Below are 26,262 nucleotides of genomic sequence, written 5' to 3'. Positions count from 1 at the left end.
ACAACTTGCTTCTCAGTTCCATCATCCCTAAAAAGAGGGTAATACCTACTTCACAGGATTGAAGTGAAGGTCAACACACTCGAAGCACTTAGAACACTGGTTGCCATGTGGCAATGGATCAATAAAGGTCAGCTCTTACACTATTATAATCGTTGATGTAGTTGTTTTTATTATCATTGGAAAACCAACCAGGAAAATAAAAATAAAACAAAGGGAAGAGTACTTAAAGAAACAAGAATGGCAGCCACCATATAACAGCCAAAGGGCATCAGACAAGCTCCTTCAGCCACCTGAAAAATGGGATGAGGCCACCTGTTCTACCCTCCTCCTCCTACGGCTGTCCTGGAGGCCACACAAAAGCACCTTTAGCCACAGAACACAAAACTAATACCATATACCGTCATTGACCAGAGGGCCTCCACAAACACTGGAAAACAATGAACTTTTGCAGTGAGCTGTAAACAGACATTAAATTACTATCCTAACAACAACAACAACAAAATCAAAAATATAGTTTTTTAAAAAAATCCCACAACAGCTGGATAAAAAGTAAAAAGCACAGTAATTCTCCACTACCCAATAACACCAAATACCATACCTGGAGCCTTAGACCAGCAGAATCATCAAAACTTTGAGGGAAGTATCTGACATTCTGAAGGCAATCTTAAAGTGCTTTAAAAAACAAAAAAAAACAAAAACAAAAAAAACCCCGACTGCATCAAGGCACCATAGGCTTGTTTGAGGTATTACAAGCAGACAGAGTACAGCAGATTTAAACTGCATCTCAACTATGAACACTGAAATAAAGCGATTTCCAAGCATTGCATGTATGCTCAGTCATTCAGTCGTGTCTGACTCTTTGCAATTCCATGGACTGTAGCCTGCCAGGCTCCTCAGTCCATGGGATTTTCCAGGCTAGAATACTGGAGTGGGTTGCCATTTCCTTTTCTGGGGGATCTTCCCTACCCAGGGATCAAACCCTCATCTCCTGAGTCTCCTGGAACTGGAAGGCAGATTCCTTACCGCTGAGTCACCTGATTACTCTTTGTATTATTATGTCCTACAAAGTTTCCTTTCACCTACATGCTAACATAAAAGTTAACAGAAGGTAAAGTTTCCAATTCAGGCTTCTGCAACTTTAAACACACAAACACAAAAGCTTCTGGGACTATTTTCATCTTGTGGTCAGTGTTTGGAGAGCACTGATACCAAACAGACATCTTCTGTCCTCTGAAGTTTTCTGAATATATGCCATCCCTCTTTATCTGCATGATCAACTCAGTAATGGGCAATGTACTTTCTCACATGGCCTGCATATTTTATAATTTTAATTAAGAAAATATTAACATTAGAAATATAAATGAGGGTTTCTTTTTGTCCCTTTTTATTTTCCAAATGAGCTAAAATTAGCATCTATAACAGACTGGTTCCAAATAGGAAAAGGAGTACGTCAAGGCTGTATATTGTCACTCTGCTTATTTAACTAATATGCAGAGTACATCATGAAAAACGCTGGGCTAGAAGAAACACAAGCTGGAATCAAGATTGCCAGGAGAAATATCAATAACCTCAGATATGCAGATGACACCACCCTTATGGCACAAAGTGAAGAAGAACTAAAGAGCCTCTTGATGAAGGTGAAAGAGGAGAGTGAAAAAGTTGGCTTAAAGCTCAACGTTCAGAAAACTAAGATCATGGCATCTGGTCCCATCACTTCATGGCAAATAGATGGGGAAACAGTGGAAACAGTGTCAGACTTTATTTTTTTGGGCTCCAGAATCACTGCTGATGGTGACTGCAGCCATGACATTAAAAGACGCTTACTCCTTGGAAGGAAGGTTATGGCCAACCTAGATAGCATATTTAAAAGCAGAGACATTACTTTGCCAACAAAAGTCCGTCTAGTCAAGGCTATGGTTTTTCCAGTGGTCATGTATGGTTGTGAGAGTTGGATGGTGAAGAAAGCTGAGCGCCGAAGAATTGATGCTTTTGAACTGTGGTGTTGGAGAAGACTCTTGAGAGTCCCTTGGACTGCAAGGAGATCCAATCAATCCACCCTAAAAGAGATCAATCCTGGGTGTTCATTGGAAGGTCTGATGTTGAAGCTGAAACTCCAATACTTTGGCCACCTCATGCGAAGGGTTGACTCATTGGAAAAGACCCTAATGCTGGGTAGGACTGGGGGCGGGAGGAGAAGGGGACGACAGAGGATGAGATGGTTGGATGGCATCATCGACTTGATGGACATGGGTTTGGGTAGACTCCGGGAGTTGGTGATGGACAGAGAGGCCTGGCGTGCTGCAATTCATGGGGTCGCAAAGAGTTGGACACGACTGAGTGACTGAACTAAACTGAACTGATTTCCTACCTAGTCAGCAAAAAGCACTCCTTTTTAAAGTAAAAAGGCATGAAAACCTCTTTAATTTTAACTGAAAATTCTGCTATGTTTACCTAATATCTATAGGACTTATTTTGTTTGATACAGCAACTACAATAACCAGGAAGGAAAATGTATTTGCAACAGCAATCCAGGTACGAAACATTTGTCATCCAACTGTTAATCGAACAGTTCCTTTGATTCCAGTCCCCAATGGATTTTCCTTCTAACTTTGGAATAAGGAAAATCTGTCAATGAAGCAAGTAAGTCATGTGTTGTCTTCCACTGACTGCAACAATAAGCAAGTTTTCTCTCCCCAGGTAGAGTAAAATCTCGTATTTTAAAGTTCGCATCATAAATTATGTTACACTTAAACTTGGTGTCTGCTAGCTTTTGTTCAGCCTTATAACCCTGGGCATCAACAGGTGTTGGCTGGGGTGGTGATGCTATTATGGGCACAGAATAAGGGCCCATAGCACCGCATCCCATTATGTAGTGGTGAGGACCACATCATCAATTCTTTAAAATTTCCCAAAGTGTCGGGTATTATTCAAGATTCCGTTATGCAATACAAACACTGCAACTCGACAGTATGTTGCAGTAAAGTCTAAAGCAGCGGTCCCCAACCTCCAGGATCTAATTAATGCCTGATGATCTAAGACGGACCTGATGTAATAATAATAGAAAAAAAAAGTGCACAATAAATGTACTGCACTTGAATAATCTTGAAACCATCCCTCTGACTCTGGTCCATGGAAAACCTGTCTTCCACAAAACTGGTCCCTGGTGCCAAAAAGGTTGGGGACCAGTGCTCTAAAGATGGCAACCCTGTTCTCTCAGTGCAAACAGAGGAGTAAACAGCACACACATCCTGGGCTTGGCTCAACGGGGCCTCATGTCAACACCATTCTCCAGCAACCAAAGGAAAAGAGGTCACTCTGGTTTCTCACAGTTCTGCTAAGTATTGTACAAGAACTATTTGCAAGTAAATAAATAAATCAACACATCTCCTGATCTTTCAGGATGAGCAAAAGAAATACTAACCTGGGAACTGTCAGTGGGAAACAGTCTCAGGCATTGAAAAAGTCTGATGCTTATCCACTCCCTGTCCCAAGAATTGTGAATCAGGAGAGTCTAGGAATTTTTTAAACTTCTGTCTTCTGAAGTTGCTCTGATTTCAGGGCATTCTCCCACCACCCCAAGGAAAAGTACTGAATGGCACACTTTCATTTTTTTTCCAAACGAATGCTAATTTGATTGGGAATTTTATCCTGGTTCCACTGAAGTGAATGAAGTCATTCTTTGCGTCCACAGGGAGACAGGAAGCTCTGTAGCTCTACACTATTCGTGAACGCTCTGGGCACCTACGAGGTGGTCGTGGGTATTACTTTCCGGGACATGAATTTCCTGGCTCTGTCCCTAATGCACCCGCTAAGTATATACAGAAACAAGACCCCTTGGTTCTGAGTATCTGAATGCAAAAAAAATGAAACGTTCTAACACCACTGACATCTAAAATGTCTTGTTCTGTTGTGTTTTAATGACTATAGCAGGATTGCCAGGACAGAAACTGATAACCAAAGAAAAACGACTCCAAGATTGTCTGGATTTCACGTTACTTATCTCCTATGGGTCCAAGAAATAAAAACTGTAACTCTAGGCTCTTCTTCCCCTTATCCCTGCCAGCACCTCAGCAGGTGCCAAAGGAAGGATGGATTCCATAGAGCTCACGGAGGATGGGGTCCCTGCACAAGTTCTTTCTTTTTCTTTTTTTTTTAATTTATTTGGCTGCAGCAGGTCTTAGTTGCAGCATGTGGGACCTAGTTCCCTAATAAAGGATGGAACTCAAGGGCCCGTGCATGGGGAGCATGGCATCTTAGCCACCAGACCACCAGGGAAGTGGTGGTCTTGTCCCCTGTGAAAGTTCTTTTCAGCATCAGGAGGATGACAGTAGGTCTCCGGTGGGAGAGGGTGGCACCAGTGTATGGGCAACTACAGCTACAGACATCTGTAAATATCATTTAAGATTCTGAGTGTACTTTGGTATTGAAAGTCTGAATTCTACTTAACAGAAATTATTCTGCTTATAACAAGACTGTAACCATCAAGAAAAACTGTTTAGTCATGACAGAGAATGTCCAAAAAGGAATTCTGCAAGCATATTTGTTGGTTTTTGCAAAGGTTCTGCTGCATACATCATCTCAAGTACATGAAATGTCTGCAACGTCCTCTGCTTCAATTTGACAAGAGGCTTCCATGTAAAAGCCAATTTCATGTTTACCCAACAAAAGCCTGTCAGGAGGACTATAAGGAATGAGTATCAAAAAGCAAAATTCTTCATCAATAATTAAATTTAATCAGATTCAAAACCAATGTATTGATTAGCCTAAAAAATTCTTTCCTTATGAAAAATACTAAAAACAGACAGAACCCACAATATGACTAAGGTCTTATGTATAATGCATCAATTAAAATCCTTCATGTGCCAGAAAGTAATACCCACAACCAGCTCTTAGGTGTCCAGAGTGTTCATAAAGAGTGGCATTACAGCGCTTCCCACCTCTCTATGGACACAAAGGATTATAATTATAAAATTAAAATTATAAAATGGAATTATGAAAGGCTAAAGGTTTTCAGAGGCAGATGACACTGTGACATCCTTTATAGTATAAAAATCAAATTTCAGGACTCTTTGAACTCCAGAGCTGTAAGCACAAAATTTATCTCCCTATCTGCTGCTATAAACTGGCTCCCAGATGAATCATGTCCAGAAGCTTCCCAAGAATATTGCAATAATCACCTCAGTGTGCAACATGCCATATTACAGTGCTACATTACCTTGAAGAAAATGTCAAAGTCAGAAGCAGGCTCTTTTAGGATGAACGAATCCCCAAGTAAATACATTTCCCTCTTACTGTGTTATCATCACTCTATCAGAAAAACAAATCATAGTTAATACTTGTACATATTTATTTCAAATTTCTCATTATTAAATGTTAACAAAATAGCACTTTTTCATAATAAATTACCAGAATTACAAAAATAAATTTCAAGTTGCTAGGGGAAAAAAAAAGTCCCATTACTGTTCTATGCTCTGGCAAACCTTCTTGCATTTCCATCTCTACTCTGGGCTTTGAGTCAAGTAAACGAAATCTTGGCTAGAAAGGAGATATCTTAATTTAGGGTAGTGACCCTTTCTAAAGAGAATGGAAGAGAATGCCAATACTAAATGCTCTATGTTGTTTAATTTAACCTAAAAGATTTTATATTTTTAGTAACTTTGATTCTATTTGGTTATTTTATCTAAAAAGAAGTTTAAAGTGTTACTCACATTTTGAAGCAACATATCAAAAGAGTATTTAAAAATCTGTATCACTGGCAAAACCCACAGAACCCAAGAGAAGAGTCTTAATTAAAAACTTAGCAGTTTTCCCATCAACTACAATGACTCCATTGGCACAACTGCCCAAGATTCATCCAACATTCATTCAACAGGCATGGATTTATGACTTACTGTATCCCACAGACCATCATCTACTCAGCCATGGAGGGACAGTGATGAACACAACGTGTGCCTGATTGGAGAAATCTCAGGGACTGCACCCTCCTGTGCCACCACCCTCCTCGATTCAGTGAAAACCTGCTTCACAACCAGTCCCAGCTCATTTAAACAAATCTTCTCCTTGCACTAATACTAATAAATCAGGAAATGTTTACGAATACGTACAAACGTATAACCCTTTCCAAACGGCAGTATAATGGCTCTATCTTTATAAATAATCTAGCTGGCTAAAGGTTTAACCAGAGTCCTTTGAGAACTTCTGGGCAGTAACACAAGCACAGTGGCCCCCAGAGATCTGGCTGGAACTGACTCTTCTGGGACTAGAAAAGCTAGCCCAGGGAAGGCCATACAGGGGTCTCATTTGAATGCTTTAGCCAGAGTTAGGCCCCATGGGAAAGACTCCCTATACAAGACTTTGGATTAGAAACAGACCCATAAATAACCCTCATCTGCAGCAGACTTAGTTTCTGTGTATTACAGTCAGTCACAGAAACACCATTATTTCAAATCGATCTATGACAATATCACATTTCCGGTCATCTCACAGACATGAACCCACCAAGCTGACAAGACTGAAAATTTATACAATCAGAACTAGAGTTCAAAAAACAACCAGGTTTCACAATCTTTCCTAGATGCATATTAAGTCGCTTCCCAATCCAGGGATTGAACCCACGTCTCTTATTTCTCCTGCATTGGCAGACGGGTTCTTTACCACTAGCGCTACCCGGGAAGCCCTCTTTCCTAGATGTGTTGTGTTGTGCTTAGTTGCTCAGTCATGTCTGACTCTGCAACCCCATGGACTGTAGCCCACCAGGCTCCTCTGTTCTTGGGGATTCTCCAGGCAAGAATACTGGAGTGGGTTGCCAGCCCTCCTCCAGGGGATCTTCCCAACCCAGGGATTGAACCCAGGCCTCCTGCATTGCAGGCAGATTCTTTACCATCTGAGCCACCAGGGAAACCCAAGAATACTGGAGTGGGTGGCCTATCACTTCTCCAGGGGATCTTCTCGACCCTGCATTGCAGGCACATTACCAGCTGAACCATCAGGGAAGCCCACTTTCCTAGATAGTAAAACTTACATTCTTTTCCTACTGAATTTTAACTTCCCCTAGCTCTATCTTTAAAGAATTTAAAAGGCATTCAATTTCATTCAAAAATATAACTAAAAATAAAATTCAAATTCATTGTGAAAAAAAAATCATATTCTTCACCGCTGGGGCAGCCATCTTCACCTGCCCCAAATCCATCAATGATTTCTCAGTATCTCATGTAAAAAGAGTCCAAATTCTTTATCTAGGTATACCAAGTCCTACAAAAGTCAGTTCCAAGCTAATTTTCCAAGTCATTTCCCTCTATACCTCTTCACCCAGCCATCACTCCAGGCAAACTAAACTACTCTCTTACCAAACACACTCTTCACTTTACCTTTTTCCATGCCTTTTCTCATATCTTCCATCTGCATTAAATGCCCATTGACACTTGTTTTATTTTGGGGGGCTCCAAAATCACTGCAGATGGTGACTGCAGCCATGAAATTAAAAGACCCTTGCTCCTTGGAAGAAAAGCTATGACCAACCTAGATAGCATATTAAAAAGCAGAAACACTACTTTGCCAACAAAGGTCTGTCTAGTCAAAGCTATGGTTTTTCACATCATGTATGGATGTGAGAGTTGGACTATTAAAGAAAGCTGAGCACCGAAGAATTGATGCTTTTGAACTGTGGTGTTGGAGAAGACTCTTGAGAGTCCCTTGGACTGCAAGGAGATCCAACCAGTCCATCCTAAAGGAAATCAGTTCTGAATATTCATTGAAAGGACTGATGCTGAAGCTGATTTGGCCGCCTGATGTGAAGAACTGACTCATTTGAAAAGACCCTGATGCTGGGAAAGACTGAAGGCGGGAGGAGAAGGGGACGACAGAGGATGAGATGGTTGGATGGCATCACCGACTCAATGGACATGAGTTTGAATAAGCTCCGGGAGTTGGTGATGGACAGGGAGGCCTGGTGTGCTGCAGTCCATGGGGTCACAAAGAGTCGGACACGACTGAGTCACTGAACTGAACTGACACTTGTTTATAATTGCAAACTGTATCCATGCCACTGTGCCTAGTTAAAGTGTGGTCTCTTTTAAGCCTTTGTTAGTGCCCATCTGCTGACTGTCCACAGGGTGGGCTCCTTATGTACACAGATTTGTGCTCGGGGAACAAACATCATTGAAATCTCAACTCTGTTTCTTTCCTGGACACAGGCTGGGCAGGATGGAGTGACTGGGCCTGGAGCAGCGGGAGGTCTAGGCCCCTATGGACCCAGGCCCCAAACTGCTTACAACCACCCGCACCCATGAAGCAGCGGCTGCCCAAACAAATTGGCACATATTTAGTGGCTCAAAACCATGCAAGTTCATTATCTCACTGTTCCGTGGTCAGAGGCCCAGCAGGCCTGGCTGGTTTCCCTGTTCTGGGCCCCACCAGGCCGAAATCAAGGTGTTGGCCTGGCCGTGTTTCAACCTGGAGGGGTTGGGGGAAGTCTGCCCACGTGGTCACTCTTTTCTGGTCGGCTGAGTCTGGTTCCACTCGACTATAGGACGGAGGGCCCTGTTTCCTTGCCGGCCGTCAGCTCCTGGAGGCCTGGCACATTCCCCGACTCCTGGCCTTCAAGCAGCAACAGCAGCTCAGACGCCTTGCCTGCCTTTTCTTTAGCCAACTCTCTGACTTCAGTGGAACCACGTCTCTGCTTCTAAAGGCTCATGGGATTAGACTGGACCCACCTGACTCAGAATCATCTCCCACCTCAAGATCTTTGATCACATCCTAAAAGTTCCTTTCGCCAAATAAGCTAACGTATTCACAGGTTCCAGGGATTCATCTAACGGTTTTATCCGTTGACAATCTCTGCTTAAACCATCTACTGCATCAGAGGTTACAAAATGGCGGGATGTTTAAGTCATCATCCTTTTAACATTATTAAGTAGAATTTTTCTGTTAAGAATTTTATCAGTCATAGCCATCTGTTTATTGTGAAATAAAATCTGTACAAGAAAAAAAAAAAGAAAAAGAAAACTCAATTCTGCCACGTACAAGTCAGGCCTCAAGCAAGGTTACCTGCCTCACTAACCTCACTCTGAACAACACAGGGGCCCTAAAGCTACTTTGCAAGCTTTGGGGTTCTCACCAACATTTGCTGACGTGCATTCCAATCTCAGTGCTTACAAATGGGGATGTGCTGACCTTGGGAAAAGAACCGACACGCCGTGAGCCTTGGCTTTCTCACTGGTCAACGGGGAGGAGCTGCACCAATTTCACAGCTGAACAACACAAATACAGGAGTCGCTGCAGAACCCTGGCTCCTGCGCCCTGGGCCCTTCAGCCCCTATGTCCCTTCCATGGGATTAGCGACCCTTCCTCTCTCCAGGCTCCACTGCACCTGTGCTCCCCTCTGTCACTACTGCCTGTCTCCGCCATCAGACGCTCCCCCTCCCACGGCAGCTTCATGGCCTGAGCCTAGACTCCCCAGCATTTTAATACGAAGTGCTTCATCAGTATAAATCAAAGCACACAAATAAAATCAAAGCACTGGGAGATTCCAAGGCTGAAAAACAAAGGAAAACACCTGTTGAAATACTGCTTGTTCTTTAAGCTCCAGTTCACATCATAATAGCTGGGACTTCCCCAAATCCTGGCAGCAAAGTACAGCCCGGGCCCTCGACTGTGACCTCCTCTGCGATGGTTTCTGCACCTTCCCCCAAAAAGGTGCTTAACTCTGGAGGCATCCTGACTCGTCACCAATTCATCTCTCATACACAACTCCCCACACCCTTCCCTTCCCTGGACTTTATTTTTCCCATCATCTTACCTCCCTTCTCAGGAGCTTGAGGAGGGCAAGGCCTGTGTGTGACTGGTCTTTCTTTCCAGTCCTTCCTCCCCACCAAACAACATGAACTGAATGAACTAAAAGGGAGTGTCAAAGCCTCTAGAAATATATCATCCAAATCACAAGGTAAGTGATTCCTCCCCTCCAAGACCCCAAAGTCAAGGTTTGAAGAGATCTAGACCTCCTTTGGGAAGGAAGTCAACAACACCTCTTAAAATCAGAAGAAAACATGTTCCCTGGGTATGGTTTTCATTAGTAGTAAAAGAATCAGAAACAATAGAAAACAGTGAACTGAAACCAAAAATGTCAAGGGGAAAAAACTGTCCTTTCGAACTTTATAATGTTCACAATCCTTTAACATTCTTCTCTCCTCAAGCCAAATGCTTTTCTTAGAAAAATAAATCAATGCTTTACATTCCATATTCATGAGGAGTTATAAAAACAAGCTGGCATACACTCTGGTAGAGCTTTTTAAAGTTATTGATTAATCAAATTAATGAAAGTTGACTTACAAAATACGCTTTGAATTCACTCTTTTCCAATGTGGGTATCACCTCATTAAAACATCTGTTTTCTATTTCTAACATTTCAGAACCGGCAAACCTACACCAGAAACAGAATGCTACCCATCCTACCCCCTTTTATAGTGAGAGCTGGTGGCAGTAAAGAGGAAAAGACTGTGATTCTGGAATTAAACGCTGACGTTCCTCTCTCCTTGTCTGGAGCACATTCCTTGACAGTGTAAAAAGAAACAGAAGCATCAATTCAATCCTGAGTTCACTGAAGCCCAGGAGCCAAGTGCTGTAACAGAAACTCACGGGAAATGAGCAGTCCTTTGCATAGCCCTCTTTCTCTGCGCAGTCTGCCTGGGAGAGCCCCCTCCAAACTCTCCTTAGGACACCAGGGACAAGCTGCTGGAAATGTCCTCCCCAAGCTAAAAGTGAGTGAGCTGATCAAATCAAAGAAAAGCATGTAGGGAAGCCAGAGGGGGTAAAATTCTGCCCTCTTGGGATTTCTGGATCAATGCTAAGTACTTTCCATCTCCCACTGCCAGCAGCACCCATCAATTCCCATAGTAACCAGCCCACAGTTTTCTTTCCAGCTGGTCCACAAGGGAGGCATGCGTGCTGCAGACAGAGACACACAAGAGTATGACCCAATCTGATCACTGCTGAGTGGCTTAAACACTCTAATTCTACCTCCTAGCTTCCCTTAACTCCCAGGTTAGCAGGCGGTTCTCTCCTTTCTCCCTTCAATTTGATGCTGAGATAATGAAGGGGACTTTTTTTCTAGGACTCTGCACAAAACAATATTCTGTGTTCCGCTGCAATTTTGATTCAAGTCTATTTGGTACTAAAGCAATCATGTCTCCCCACCACACTGTGCTGAATGAAGGACTCCTCCGGTATAGAAATAGAGGTTTCAAAGATACGGGGTACAGATTTGAGATCCAAGGTAAGGATGAAGAAACTGCATCCCCAAAAGGAATGAAGAGCAGAAGAAAAGAGAGCTGAAGTGGATGGAGACGGACTTGTTTTTGTGAAGAGGACTCCTCAGGCTGATTGAGCAGGATGGGGAATAGGAGGAGGACCATGAGGACCGAAAGCATTTCTGTTTCCAACATACTCATCAAAGGACCCGTCATCAGCAACCGTGCCTGTGACGGTGATTTTCAGCACAGAAAGGGTCAAGGATCAGTTCTAACATGTTCATCTAAAGAATGACTACGTTGCAAAGATTTTTTAAATTAAAAAGGTGGAGAATCAAATTAAAAGAGTTCAGCATGGGCTATGAACCAGTCCTGCACTGCACAAGGTCACATGGTCAACAGCACTTAGCGACTGAAAGGGAAAGGAAGGACGAGGGTGACAGACGTACTGCAAAAAGCAGTGCTCACCACTGCCCTGCAGTCAGTGCCTCACTGTTACCAGTCGCTTGTTTCCCTTAGGGGAGATGCTAAGTAATGCAGATGGAAGGTTCTAGGTAGGCACGCATACATCTTAAATTTTAATAAATACTACCAAATTACTTTCTAGCAACGATCCCACATCAGTGTGGATGAGTTCCTTATTTTTTTTAATATGTATTTATTTTTTTGGTTGTAGCACCTGGGATCCTTTCATCCTGGTAATGGCATACGGGATCTAGTTCCCTGGCCAGGGACCAAACCCAGGCCCCCTGCACTGGGAGCATGGAGTCTCAGCCACTGGACCACCAAGGAAGTCCCAACACCTGGGTGAGTTCTTTAAAATGTTTACCTACGGTTTGTGAGGCACTGTGCTAATTACAGAATGCACAGTATAATAAAACAAAGACCCTAAACATGACTCATCATCATCAAGACTGTAGGGGAAATGGAAGAAAATACATAAAACAGCAGTTTGTCCTGACAGGAAGGAATATAAGATTATGAATAACTGCCCTTTATATTATCACTAATTAATCTTTTCAAAATAAGCTTTTTCAAAAAGCAGAATGGAACCACATCAAACTAAAAAGCTTCTGCACAGCAAAGGAAACTATCAACAAAATGAAAAGGCAGCCTACTGAATGGGAGAGGATATTTGCAAAGAATATACCCAATAAGGGGTTAATATCCAAAATATACAAAGAACTCTTACAGCTCAACATGGAAAAAAAAAACAAAAACCTGATTAAAAAGTGAGCAGAGGATCTAAATAGACATTTTTCCAAACAAGACACACAGATAGCCAAGAGACACATGAAAAGATACTCAACATTGCTAATCATCACAGCAATGAAAATCAAAACCACAATGAGGTATCAACTCACAGCTATCAGAATGGCTATTAACAAAAAGACAACAAATAACAAGTCCTGGCAAGAATGTGGAGAAAAAGGAACCGTGTGCAGTGCTGGTGGGACTGTAAATTAGTGTAGTCAACAGGGAAGAAATGTATGGAGATTCCTCAAAAAGACTGAAAATAGAACTGCCATGTGATCCAGAAATTCCACATCTGGGTATTTACTTGAAGAAAGCAAAAGCACTGATTTGAAAAGATACATACACCTCTATGTTCACTGCAGCATTATTTATAATAGCCAAGATACGGAAGCAACCAAACTGCCCATCAATACATGAATGGATAAAGATGATGAGGCATGTGTGTGTAATATTAATCTGCCATAAAAACAAAATACTGCCACTGGCAACACAATGGATGGACCTTAAGAGCATCATGCTAAGTGAAGTAAGTCAGAAAAAGACAAATAACATATGATCTCACTTATATGTGGAACGTAAGACAAAAACAAACATATCAAGCTCATAAGTACAGAGAACAGACTGGTGGTTGCCAGAGGTAGGGGGTAAGAGGAGAGTGACATGGGTGAAGGGAGTCAAAAGGTACAAACATCTATTTACAAAATAAGTCAGTAAGATGGATGTAATATACAACATAGCAACTACAGTTAATAACACTATATTGCAAACCTGAAAGCTGCTAAGAGAGCAGATCCTCAAAGTCCTCATCACAGGAGAAAAAAAAATGTTTGTAACTATGTATGGTAACAGGCATTAACTATACATATTGTGGTGATAATTTTGCAATGCATGTAAATGTCAAATCATTGTGTTGTACACTCGAAAGTAATACAATGTCATATGTCAATTATACTTCAACTGAAAAAATGAAGAGGACAAGAAATACTTGCGCTATATCAAACAAATTCCTAGAGGATCAATGCTTTAGAAAAATCTAAATGAATGTGTAAATTTATCACAAATGAAAGTTCAGAATCTGAGTCTAAGGTTCATATGGGAAAATAAATGAGCAAGAATAATGAGAGTAATTAAGAAAAACAGAGTAATAAAGGAAACCACTTTTAATCCTTGCCAGATAGTAAAGTGTTATAAATATGTAACAAAAGTGTGAAGTTGGTTCATGACTAGACCATAAAATCAAGGATAAAATAAAAATTCTAAAAATACTTCAGAGAGTTTGATATAGGATAAAACGTGACATTCAAAATCAAGGCAAAAAAGATAAATTGCTGAATAAATGGTACAGACAAGAGAATGGGATATCAACTCACAACAACTCCCCCCAAATTGATCAAAAAATGTAAACATTCAGAAAATTACAATGTATTAAAAGAAACCAGGAGATATTTTTTATCCTCTTTGAGAGTGTAAAACCCTTCTAAGTAGGACATGAAATCCAAAACCCATAAAATACAAGATGAATAAATTTTGATTATCCAAAAGTAATAAGTTTACACATGGCAAAAGCTACAATAAATGACAAAATATAAACCCAGGGGAAAAAATCAGCAGGTCCTATCACAAAGAGCTAATTTCTTTTTTTACATAAAGAGTTTATCTCATTAGATAAACGGGCAAAAGATCACAAAAGTCAATTCACAGAAAAAAATACCACTCTTAAACACCCAACAGTATGTGTAACCTCATGTATAACGAGAAAAATTCACAGGAAAACCACAACGAGATCCCCTTGTTCAGCTATAAAACTGACAAGGATCAAAAGGTTTATTCACATACTACCAGCAAGAAGAAAGAGGAAGATAGGCATACATGGCCAATGGAAATGTAACTTTATATGTCTACAGAGGATAGTTTAGCAATACTTATCAAAGATGTGAAGATACACATTCTTAGTGTTGAGGTGGCTTTTAGTGGGGGACATAATTTCATACCAAAAAGACATAAATGTGTGACAGATGGTAATACTTTTTTTTTAATCTATTCTTGGCAGGGTCCCCTTTTAGCTGAATGGCATTTGCTTTTTTTTTTTTAACTGAATTATAGTTGACATACAATATTATAGTCATCGCACATGTACAACATAGTCATTCGACATTTGTATATACTGTGAGATAATCCCCACAAAAGGTTTAGTTACCATCTGTCACCATACTAAGTTAATACAGTATTATTGACCATGTTCCTATGCTACACATTACATTCCCATGACTTATTTTATACACAGAAGCTTGTACCTCTTGACCTCCTTTACCCAATTTGCCCAACCCAAATCCCCTCTCCTCTGACAACTACCAATCTGTTCTCTATGAGTCTGGATTTTGTTTTTTGTTTTGTGTTTTAGATTTCACATACAAGTGAAAGCATGAAGTATTTGTCTTTGAATTATTTCACTTAGCATAATCCCCTTAAGGTCCATCCATGTTATGGCAAATGGCAAAGTTTCATCTTTCTATGGTTGAGTAATAGTCCATTGAGAATCTATACCACATCTTCTTTATCCATTCATCTACTGATGAACACTTAGGTTGTTTCCATATCTTGCCTATTGTAAACAACATTGCGATGAACACAGGGGTGCATATATATCTTTTCGAATTAGTGTTTTTGCTTTCTTCCGATAGATACCAGTAAGCGGGACTGCTGGATCATGTAGTAGTTCTATTTTCAATTTTTTGAGGAAACTCCATACTGTTTTCCACAGTGGCTACACCAGTATAAGGATTCATATTCTTCAATCCCCAAAAAACATCTACTCTGCTTCATTTACTACGCTAAAGCCTTTGACTGTGTGGATCACAACAAACTGTGAAAAATTCTTAATGAGATGGGCATACCAGACTACCTGACCTGCCTCCTGAGAAACCTGTATGCAGGTCAAGAAGCAACAGTTAGAACTGGACATGGAACAACAGACTGGTTCCAAATAGGGAAAGGAGTACGTCAAGGCTGTATATTGTCACTCTGCTTATTTAACTTATATGCAGAGTACATCATGAGAAACGCTGGGCTGGATGAAGCACAAGTTGGAATCAAGATTACCGGGAGAAATATCAATAATCTCAGATATGCAGATGACATCACCCTTATGGCAGAAAGTGAAGAGGAACTAAAGAGCCTCTTGATGAACGTGAAAGAGTGAAAAAGTTGGCTTAAAACTCAACATTCAGAAAACTAAGATCATGGCATCTGGTCCCATCACTTCATGGCAAATAGATGGGGAAACAGTGGCAGATTTTATTTTGGGGGGGGCTCCAAAATCACTACAGATGGTGACTGCAGCCATGAAATTAAAAGATGCTTGCTCTTGGAAGAAAAGTTATGACCAATCTAGACAGCATATTAGAAAGCTGAGACATTACTTTGCCAACAAAGGTCCATCTAGTCAAAGCTATGGTTTTTCCAGTAGTCATGTATGGATGTGAGAGTTGGACCATAAAGAAAGCTGAGTGCCAAAGAATTGATGCTTTTGAACTGTGGTGTTGGAGAAGACTTGAGAGTCCCTTGGACTGCAAGGAGATCCAACCAGTCCATCCTAAAGGAAATCAACTCTGAATATTCACTAGAAGGACTGATGCTGAAGCTGAAGCTCCAATACTTTGGCCACCTGATGAGAAGAGCTGATGCACTGGAAAAGACCATGATGCTGAGAAAGATTGAGGACGGGAGGAGAAGGGGATGACAGAGGATGTGATGGTTGGATGGCATCACTGACTCAATGGATATGAATTTGAGCAAATTTCGGGAGATAGTAAAGGAGGGAAACCTGGCATGCTGCTGTAGTTCATGGAGTCGCAAAGAGTTAGACATGGTTTAGCAATTGAACAGAAGGCAATGGCACCCCACTCCAGTACTCTTACCTGGAAAATCCCATGGACGGAGAAGCCTGGTAGGCTGCAGTCCATGGGGTCGCAAAGAGTCAGACATGACTGAAGCGACTTAGCAGCAGCAGCAACTGAACAACAACATTCTTTAACCAAGAAACTCCTCTACATAAACCTATACACTTAAAAGTTCAAGGACAGCCACAGCAGCACTGTTAACAATGTCACAAGGTCAGAGAAACTTAAAAGTCCATTAATAAGAGACTGGATAATAAACTACAATCATAAACTGGAATGAAACAGAATGAAAGCACAGTGCAGTATGCTACAATTTGTGTAAAAATAAACTTTAAAAAGCATACATACTAAATGCAATATGACATTTCTGGATTGGATCCTGAAAGAGAAAAAGGACATCAGCAGAAAAACTGATGAAATCCAAATAAAAGCTATACACTTCAGCTTCACTGTGCAATCTTTTGGATTTTACTCTATGGGCATGTAATAATTATTTGAAACGTAAGATTTAATTTTAAAAAACCTAATTACTTTGTGATTGTACTTTCATCATTCATATCCTTCTACACAGTGCTAATGAGAAACACCAAGGGAACATGTATTGCTTCAACACTTCTAATACTTCCATTACTGTACCTAAACACATACCTGCCTCACCTGCTAGGTTTTAGGTCCTTAAAGGTGGAGGCCAAGCCAGCTCAGCTCTGACCTCAAGGAATCTGGAGAGTATTTGCCACACGGTAAGAGCTCAACCAATGAGACTGAAATGATTATGCTCAATTTTTCATTAGTATGAAATTTTGTATTTCAAATATCCAAACAGTTCTAGGAGTTTCCTCTGATCCTTAGTTCATAATGATATGGAAAAGGGAAGCAAGGAGCAGAGATGGGTGAAATGCTTCTCACTGAGGATTCAGGTAAGAACATGGAACCATGTTAGATAAACGGCCCTCCAACCTCACTTCATAAACATTTTGCTCTGTACTAGAGCTGCAGGGACTATAAAGATAAAATGAAGTCCTTATGGTAGAAATTAGGCATAATTAACATCAAGACTTGAAAAGGTGAAACACCCTTGGATTTTCAAAAATGTTTTCCACAATGGCCATGAAATGCTTTTCAGAGAAAAAAATCACTTATTTACACGGTTGGTGGGAATGTAAATTGGTGCAGGCACTATGGAAAACAGTATGGAGGTTCCTCAAAAAACTAAAAATAGGGTTGCTATACGATCAATTAATCCCACTACTAGGCATATATCCAGAGAAAAATGTACACACACACACTGGAATATTACTCAGTCATCAAAAAGAATGAAATAATGCCATTTGCAGCAACACAAATGGGCCTAGAGATTATCATACTAAATGAAGTCAGAAAGAGAAAGAAAAATACCATATGGTATCACTTATATGTGGAATCAAAAATACAAGACAAATCAACATATCTACAAAACAAAAATAGATTCATATATAGAGAACAGACTTGTGGTTGCCAAGAGGGAGGGGAGAGGAATGGAAGTTTGGGGTTAGCAGAAGCAAACTACTATACATAATAGGATGGATAAACAACAAGGTCCTATTGTATAGCACAGGGAACTATAGTCAATATTCTATCACAAACCATAATGGAAAAGAATATATATATATATATATATATATATATATATATATATGAACACACACATAAAAAACTGAATCACTTTTCTGTACAGAAGAAATTAATACAACACTGTAAATCAACTATACTTCAATAAAATTTTTTTAAAACAGAATGTCCAAAGAAAAAAATCCTAGCCTCCAATCCCATCAACATCTAATTTTCCAAACATTCAAAATACAAAAGACAAGTGACTTAGGAAATATTCTGAGGCCCTTGAATGGGTAAAGAAATGCTGATGAATTTGTCCCCAAAGCATTAGTAGTGCTGTTCCATTTCCACCAACTCAGAGCCTTAAGTCTACACACCACACCATAAAGCAATAAAACCTGGGGCAGACACTGATCTCTGTGAATACCTATTTTTTAAGGTACAAAATGAACAGATGACAGTTAAGGCTCCTTCTGGATCTCAAATTCTATCAGACCTCTTTTCCTTCACACCCCAAATATAAACTAAGGCATTGCAGTCTTTTCGCACAAACTCACACAACAACACACCCATTTGGTCTCCGCACTGGGAGAAGCAGCTTACCCACATTACTTTCTCCCTATTTCCAGAGTGGCCTACATATGAGCCAGCGTCACATATGAGCAGTTCTTAAGTGAAGGAGAAAAGGATTTACTCAACTTGTTGAAATGAAATTAAAATATGTATGCTGTACAATGAAACATTCGCTGAACTGTGCCTTCATTCATATTCAAGACTAAAAAAGTTTCTAACTTGGCTTTCACGTGCACGTTTATGTACTGGTTAGTCCACATACAACATCTGCAAGCTATCCTTACAAGTGCATATTTCTACTTGATCTTTTTATTTTATTTTTATTTTGTTGACCACTTTTTACAGCACAGAAAAAAGATGGGAACACTGGGGGAAAGTCACAGGCAAACTTATCCATCGGCAATGACACACGCTTGATCAGAGGAGAGTTTCGTTCTCGTTTATTTAACATAATCCTTAGTTCAAGCTGGGCTGGAAGATGATTGTGTAAAAGGCAGAACAGAGGTCTGTGAGTAGCAGCAACATGATAAAAGCATGGCATAATGTACATTGAGAGCTTATCTCTTTCCGTTGACATTTTCCCTTTCAAAACACAGAAATAATATTGTGCTGCTAACAAATATAACTGTCTTCTAAAGCAGTTATTTCCCCCTAAATAACCAGCATTTTACGGTACAGGTGCTTTCTAAATAATATGGGGAGAGAGAAGAGTTTTCCAAGAAACCTTCAAATGAGCTCAAATGTCCAGTGAAAGATACATCTCAGGGGATGAGGACATGAGATAACATCCATCTGTCAGGTGAGCCGGAACAGTCTCCCTCAGTAAAGGAACTTGAACACATTTCAGAAGAGGGAAAGGTGCCTGATGGGGAGAGAAGAAAGGGAAATGCCAAGCAAACAGAAAGATATGCGTAGGAGCCACCACTGTACTTCCTCAAGAAGCAGAGACAGTGTGACGTGATGTGTGGCAGCGATTATCTTAGTCATTAAGACAAACTGAAGGGGAGAGTGTATGTCACTTTACACTCCGCGGCTCGGTTTCCTCGTATGTTTCAGGGGAAGGGCGGACCACGTGATCTGGACAGCTCACTTTCTTGGAGGCACTGCGCTGGCACCAAACACCCTATAACCCTTCGAGGTGCGTGGCTTAGGAGCCCATTTGATAGATGAAGAGAAAGAGGCTCAGCATCCCGATGGGACCTCTGGGTTACAGGGCTTTTGAGACATTAAAAATAACATGCATGATAACTACTGTAGAGAAAGAGGGGGCATGATACTAAGATGGGCTGCCCAGGTGGCTCAGTGGTAAAGAATCTGCCTGCCAGTGCAGGAGCCATGAGTTCAGTCCCTGAGCCGGGAAGATCCCCGGGAGCAGGAAGGAAATGGAAACCTGCTCCAGTATTCTTGCCTGGGAAATCCCACGGGCAGAGGAGCCTGGAAGGCTATATAGCCTGTGGGGTCGCAAAGAGTCAGACATGACTTAGCGACTAAACAACAATAATATTAAAACTGACTTAAAAAATCCGAGCTCCTGAACATAACCATCTAATAAAATAATGGCTATATTCTTTTCTTAAAAGAGCACAGGAATAAAGGAACTGTATCTATCTTCCCTGTCATGCCAGACAAAGGAAAGGAAAGGGCATAGAACATTCTTTACTTTGAAGAGTGTCCTCTAAGAAGTCCTTCAAGGGAAACCACAGGACAAAGAATGGTATGACTTCCTGTGGCAGCAGCGGCTCTCATTTAATTATGCATTCCTGCAGAGTCCATAACGAGGTAGGTGTTACCCTGAACATTCAACATATTCCTTAGCAGTTGGAACAGGGGTGAGCAGTAAACTGAAGGAGCCATCCATCCTCAGAAGCACTGAAGACAGCCCTCAATGCAGATTCTAAAACGAGCTGTTATTTCTACACAAAAGTTCAAAAGCCATTATGACAATTTACCTGTCATTATTTAACTGCAGAATTCCATATGTAAAAATTCACATCTGGCAGCAAAAGAGTCCAATAAATAAAACTAGCCTTAAAACTTCATAACCAAATTTACAAGTTAATGAGGTCTACTTATTTGTAAGTAAGTCAGCTCTTCAAATTTAGCCCCTGCCCCATCCCATTTCTCTAGATAAATATGTGAAATTAAAGACCACATATTTAAGATCAAACCCTCTCTACTGATGGGAGCCACTCTGGTAGTAAAACAATTTGGGAGTATCTATTACAATACCCCATGACCTGACAACTGCCTAGAGAAACATATGCCCACGTACGCAGTGCCAAGGACAAGGATAGTCTTTGCAGCCTTATTTGTAATCAGAAACTACTGGAAACAATCTAGAATATCAGCAGTACGAAAATGGCAGAAAAACTATGGTATATTCCCATGATTAGTCCACATAACATAAGCAGCAGTTTAAAAGGATGAACTAGGTTTATTTCAATCAGCACGGACAGATCCCCGAAACATGTTAATGTGAAGTTTTAAAACACAATATACATTTATATTATAAATACCAAATCAACAAAGTGTTTGCCTCTGGGGAACCAGCAAGAGGAGGCAGGGAGTAAATCTTATAAACTCATTTATTACTTTTATTAAAAAGTTAATTTTAAAAAGCACCTTGCAAGGATGTTACTGGGTTATCAAATAGCAGGATTACAGAATAAGGCACAATATCTCTGTGTTGCAGATACCTCTGCAAACACTGCTAAATTAAAATCTAATCAAGTATAAAAGAAGACAAAGGACCAGGAGCAACCAAAACATCATAAATGAAGCTGGAGTTTTATCTGATGAAGAACAGAAGACTCTGTCAACTTAATGGTCACATGAAGCTTCAGCTGGTATAACACATTATTACTGGTGGGAGCCTGTATAAATATTCTTTTTCCAGCCTAAAAACTTTTGACAGTAGCTGAAAAAGGACCTAACATAGAAATGACAAAATTATGTTAACATCACTAAATGAAAACAGTCATGCTCCCTTTTAACCACTAAGAATCCTTTCCCACCAGTGACAAACATTAATATGAGAATGCAAACCTAAATTTTAATAAAGGTCAGCTTACACTAACGGTAACAAAGAGGGTCCCCCTCTGGTAGGGACTCTCCAGAAAATCAGGGCCTTGCATGAGCACCATTTACTTCCTTTATTTGTGACCCTGTCAGTGAACCATCAGCCAGGCTCTTGTTTATACAACCATGCATTTCTATTCCTCAGGGAAAATAAAATGGCTCTAAATTTAGGGAACCACCTCAACAACGTTCTATCTGTAACTGCTGCCAAAGTGAGGAAGGGTGGAGGCAGGGATAAAGGGGGGAGGGGAAGGAAAAAAGAGAAATAATCGATTTGTTGTAAAACTACATACAACCAAAGTAAGATTTACTTTAAATACAATCAAATGCATCTTTCTCATTTTTAGTTATTTTAATGCCATAAGATTTAACAGAAAAGAAAAAATAATCATAGAATAAAAAATAACAAAATATCCTCCTTATATTATTGTTAAAATCAGCATGCAAAACATGATCCCAACTTTGCTTTTAAAACATACCGTTACATAGGACAAAAATGAAAGAAAATTCTTAAAATGCTAGCAATCCTAAAAAGCAAATGACCCAGTTTCTTCTACAATAAATTACATGAACAAAAAGGAGAGAAGGGAAAATGTTACAGATTAAGAAAGTCTTTAAAGTGACAGATGCAATGTGTTCATCAGGCTTGGGTCCTGATTCCAACAAACTGTAAAATGGCAATTTTGAGACAAAGGAGGAAGGTGAACATGGACTCCAAGACAAACTAGAAGTAAATAATATTAAATCATAATCATTCATTTCATTAAGGGAAATGATACTGTGACTCACTTTAAAGTCATTTTCTGTTAAAAAATACTTAAGTGATATATTTATAGGTTGAATGGTATAATATTCGGTCTGTGCTTTAAAACACACACACACACACAAAGTTTTTAAACCATAAAAACAGGAAGAAGATAAATGGAACAAGAAAGGTAAGATGCCTGAACTTGTTGAAGCTAGATTGATGGGTACATGGGGCTTGTTGTGCTGTCCTATTTTTGTGAATGTTTGAAAAATCTCACAAATAAAAAGTGAAAATGCTTGCAGGTATAGCTGTCTCTGGGTGGAAGCAGCTGGATGAGCTGGTGGGAATTGGGTGATTTTTACTTTGACAACTAGGCCTTTTAGGAACATCCAGATTTTACACAGTAAATATGAATTACTTTGATTACTTGAAGAAACAAACGCTACTCTTTTGGTAGATGGATTGATGGATGGTAGATGGATGGAAGGATGGATAGGTCTCTCGATGCCCAGTTCTAATGATGCCACCTCTGTGGATTTAATTCTCCCTCTGCTGACACCTAAACGCATTTTACATATACTTCCACTAAAGGTCTAATTACATTTGATTATTTAGTATGATAATTTTTAATTATATCTTATCTCCCCCTCCAGAAAAACAAGAACCATTTCTTTTTTTGTATTTTTTTCCTGGTCAACACTAAGCAAAAATCTCTCTATATATATTAGGCATTAAATAGGTTTACACTTAATTAACTTTTCCACTAATAAATTCAGAGAGAAAACAAGTGGCAATAGCAGTAGAATAAATATCCTACTGTTTGTAACCACGAAAGCTTTAAGGTCAGAACACGCCCAGAGGTCCCTATACCCATCAAATGTTACCTGGTCCATTTCTCAAACCATTTATTTTCCAATTGACTGGGGAGAAAAATCACTCAGTAGCAGAAAGCAGTCAGTCATGAATTGAGTTAGATTTTTTTTTTTAACGACACCATGAAAAAAAAAATCAAAGTCTATTAGTTTTTGAGGAACCATTCATTATTTACCTACTGAAGACTCCTCCAGAGCACTGATCAGTCCATTTTCATTAAGGAAACCATTACGGGAAGAACACAGAGCTAGCCATGTGCAGAGACAAACAACAGTTTGAGAAACATCCCCTGCTCTGAAAAGGCTGATGTTATTTGTAGGACTGTACACTCAAACCTCTCACAGACTCACTAGAAACTCTAGAATGTTCTGTGTAGATGTGAACTCAAACACTGGTTAAGACATTTACAATTTCCTTTTATATCTAAAAGATTCTTAAGTTCAGTCACTCAGTCGTGTCTGACTCTTTGCGACCCCATGGACTGCAGCACGCCAGGCTTCCCTGACAAACGTTAAAACAAAGCACAGGTTTTAAATTAAGATTCCACCACCTGAGAGTTTCCAAAGCCCTTTGAGAAACATCAGTGTATCATGAAGAAATGGCAGGTGCAAGCTCTCCCCAAGCTTCACCTCCCATTCCATCCTGTGATCCACTCCCAGAAGCCAGGTGATCAAGAATGCTTTCACCTGGCCAAGTTTTCAAGGCTGGAAGGGGAGGCGGGGACGGAGCAGAGCTCTGCATACTTCCCACCTTGACCTCCACTCACATTCATACACAGTTCATGTTCTTGCTTCTCTATTCTCTGATTCCTTATGTAAGAAGCTCAAACCTACTTTATTAGCAAATTTTAATTTATTAGACAATCAAGAAAGTAGGTAACATGGTATCATTGTAAAGAATCGAATCCATACAAATCCAGGACCTCCAGAATACGAGCAGGTACTAAGAAACAAGCCACACCTCCAAAGATAACTTAATTCCTGTTCACGTGTGTTCTATTCATCCCTAGAATGAACTCAGAAGAGGCAATGCTCTATTTGAAGTGGAAACTGTATTCTCAGGTTCTGAAGAAGACAAAGTTTAAGAATTCAGTGAAAATTTCTTACTGAAAAGAAAAAGGTGATGCTAGGATTAGCAAATGTGAAGGGGTCACACAACAGTTCTACATGCTGTTAAAATGTTTTCTTTTTTAAGAACAAAGAAGAAGCCTTTAAATAACAAATTAGCATAATGAAATAATGTTGAAGTGATCCCTGGGCATACAAAATTCAAGTCAAATTAGTCATGGCCAAAGATAAAAGGAAAACTCTGCACTCATTCCTATGCTACTCTAAATTTTTATTACCTTCACATTACATTATAGTCAGCTTTTAGTTAATAGGCTTCCCTGGGGGCTCAGCTGGTAAAGAATCCACCTGCAATGCGGGAGACCTGGGTTGGATCCCTGGGTTAGGAAGATCCCCTGGAGAAGGGAAAGGCTACCCACTCCAGTATTCTGGCCTGGAGAGTTCCATAGGCTGTATAGTCCATGGGGTCACAAAGAGTCAGACACAACTGAGCGACTTTCACTTTTAGTTAATAAAATTTCAGCTAGTATTTTTCTGAAAAAAATCTAAAAAATGATACAAATGACTTGTTTACAAAACAGAAGCAGACTCACAGACTTAAAAAACAAACCTATGGTTACTAAAAGGGAGAGGTATGGGGGACAGATCAATTAGGAGTTTTGGATTGAGGGCATGGAAACCCATTCCAGTATCCTTGCCTGGAGAATCCCATGGACAGATGAGCCTGGTGGGCTACTGTCCATGAGGTTGCAAAGACCTGGACATGACTGATGTGATAAGCATGCATGCACATTCTCCAATATAAAGTAAAAATTCAGAAAAAGATAAAGATTTAAAAAATAAAATAAAATTTAAGCTGGTATATATTTGAAAATATTGATTCCCTTTTGTACCCTCAATCCCACTGTGAAACTCCAATTTAGGATGAGCCTCAGAATCTAACAAATATCCTCAGGTAAATATGTGAGCTCTTCCTTGCATTAATATATTCAAACTTCTGTTATTAGTTAATCTACTGTCTGTCACTGGGCTATGTTAAAGAGGAAACTATTGCATATGAAGAGCAGTTCTCTCATGTTTTAAGGTAGACATAATTTGTTGAAATAATGAGAAAAGAGGGTGCATCAGTGGATGAGACGGGGATCTACAGGATGGACAGGCAGGGAGAAAATGTTTTCCAAGCTTTCATTTTTTAACTCATTTGTGAATCTGCTATCGACAGTCTGTCATCCTGATGACCAATGTAAGGCATTTTGATTATTAGGTTTCCTGCTACCACTCCACAGAACATCAAGGAAAGTCTAAGAGAATGCACTAACTTTTTTTTTTTTTCCTTTTTACACTTACTAAATGGTTGGGACTGCCCATAAAACAACAAAATAGAGGTCTTTACTTTTTTGTACTATATCCACAAGCTATTAGTCTAAGTAAATATGACCAGTGTTATTCTTTTTTATTTTGAAGGAAAAAAAAAAAAGTGGAGAGCTTTATAAAATTTTCTCAGGGGCTTCCCTGGTGGCTCAGTGGTAAAGAATCTGCCTGCCAATGCAGGAGACACAAGTCTGATCTCTCATATGGGAGGATCCCACATGCCACGGAGCAACTACTGAGCCTGTGCTCTAGAGCCCAGGAACTGTAACCACTGAGCCCCACATGCTGCAACTACTGAAGCCCAGGCGCCCCAGAGCCTCTGTTCCACAACAAAAGAAGCCACTGCAATGAGAAGTCCATGCACCGCAACTAGACAGTAGTCCCTGCTCACTGCGAGAAAAAAGCCCATGCAACAATGAAGACCCAGCACAGCCAAAAATAAATAAAATTATTTTTTAAAAAACTTCCTTAGCTACTCTCTCATGAAAAGCAGAAGCCTAGCATCCAATAACCACACTGCAACAAAGGAAAAAAATTTAAGCAATATCTCACTCACCTATGAG

General features: G+C 40.0%; 1 protein-coding gene across 20 annotated transcripts in view; it reads right to left on the bottom strand.

Moving 5' to 3' along the window:
• Nucleotides 1-26,262, bottom strand: part of SIPA1L1 (signal induced proliferation associated 1 like 1) — a 368,059-nt gene that overhangs the window by 263,861 nt on the left and 77,936 nt on the right. For 7 of the 20 annotated variants that reach the window (XM_081508904.1, XM_081508901.1, XM_081508915.1 and 4 more), the window contains one exon: nt 5,216-5,307. The exons of 11 other annotated variants lie outside the window; for them this stretch is intronic. The gene's annotated coding sequence lies outside the window, so the exon portion shown is untranslated. Of the gene's footprint in view, nt 1-5,215; nt 5,336-26,262 lie in introns of all 20 variants that reach the window. 2 more of the 20 variants (XM_081508905.1, XM_081508917.1) reach the window with 1 other exon arrangement.

The sequence above is a fragment of the Giraffa tippelskirchi genome, chromosome 7 (assembly GCF_054371585.1).
Source record: "Giraffa tippelskirchi isolate mGirTip1 chromosome 7, T2T-mGirTip1v1.2.pri, whole genome shotgun sequence".
NCBI classification, from domain to species: domain Eukaryota; kingdom Metazoa; phylum Chordata; class Mammalia; order Artiodactyla; family Giraffidae; genus Giraffa; species Giraffa tippelskirchi.
The sequence above is the reverse complement of the archived record's forward strand: the minus strand, read 5'-3'. Positions and strand labels throughout refer to the sequence as shown.